We start from the raw sequence: 1,228 nt of genomic DNA on the forward strand, positions 1-1,228 counted from the left end.
TTCCTTCCTTCCTTCCTTCCTTCCTTCCTTCCTTCCTTCCTTCTCTCTGTCTTTCTCCCTTTCTCTCTTTCTCTCTTTTAAGAGAGAGCAAGAGAAGAACTAGACCTTCTGGATTCTTACAGGCATGTCATTGCTTTTTGCTTCATTGTTCCTCTCTGCTGGGTGAGTTTATTGACTGCATTTTAATGCCTTCTGAAGAACCACACAAAAAAGCTCAGAGTACTCTGGTCTCCATGGCAAAGGTTTTGTTGCTATTACTTTTGAATATGAATTCCAGGATATAGTACTGATAATCCTATTAGTCTGCTTAAGAAATAAAAAAATATGAAATAAAAGTTGATGCGGTTTTGGAGGTATTTTCCTTATTGGACTTCTATGAGCATACATGTTTCAAAGGGAAAAAGCATTGAAGAATGGCTGTCTCATCTTTCCAGGGTCTCAGAAAGGCTGAAGTTCCATATTTCAACCACATAAAAAAACTGGGTAAATTCTATGTTACCTTATATTTGCAATACCCTTATCCATCTCCTATACTATATAAATAAGTAGGTATAACTCATGAGAGATGTAACATGCAGTTAATTCACCACATATAAGCAGACTCTGCATTAAATAGTTCATAATAACCCCTTGAATTTGAAAGAAAGTTGGCAGGAATGCTTTCTGCTAGGTCACCTTTGCCAGTGTGTCTGCTGCTCCTACATGCAGTACCTTGGAAGGCGATGTTTACTGTACTGATTCTCTCTAGGGAACTGGGAAAGAGGACACAACAGCTCTTTGAGGCTTGGCAAAAGATAATCAGAGATGTCACTTTCTATTTCATTCCTGCCAGATACATTTAGAACTTTTGCTGAGGAAAACATCATTTACAGATTGTACTTAAGTCTTAGAGAGGAATTTGAGACATGGAATTCTTAATTTTCAGTAGTGGAATCCACAAACAATGCAGATAATAGTAATGGAGCAGAATTTATTTTTCTTGCAATGAATACAAGGTATAAAGTGTTTATTGACTTAAGAAAAAAACCCTGAACAAACAGAATAAAGAAGAAAGCATGCATGGCTGCTTTGAAGGAAAGAATGTTTCTATTTCATACTTTGAAGAAATTGTTAAAGTTCAGCTGTGTAAAAATGTGACCCCTCTAATGCTGCCAAGGGCAGTGAGATCAGGAATAATCTGCCAAGGAAATGCAACTCACACAAGCCAACAAGAGAGTTTTAAACTTGC

The sequence above is a fragment of the Meleagris gallopavo genome, chromosome 1 (assembly GCF_000146605.3).
Source record: "Meleagris gallopavo isolate NT-WF06-2002-E0010 breed Aviagen turkey brand Nicholas breeding stock chromosome 1, Turkey_5.1, whole genome shotgun sequence".
Classification (NCBI taxonomy): Eukaryota; Metazoa; Chordata; class Aves; order Galliformes; family Phasianidae; genus Meleagris; species Meleagris gallopavo.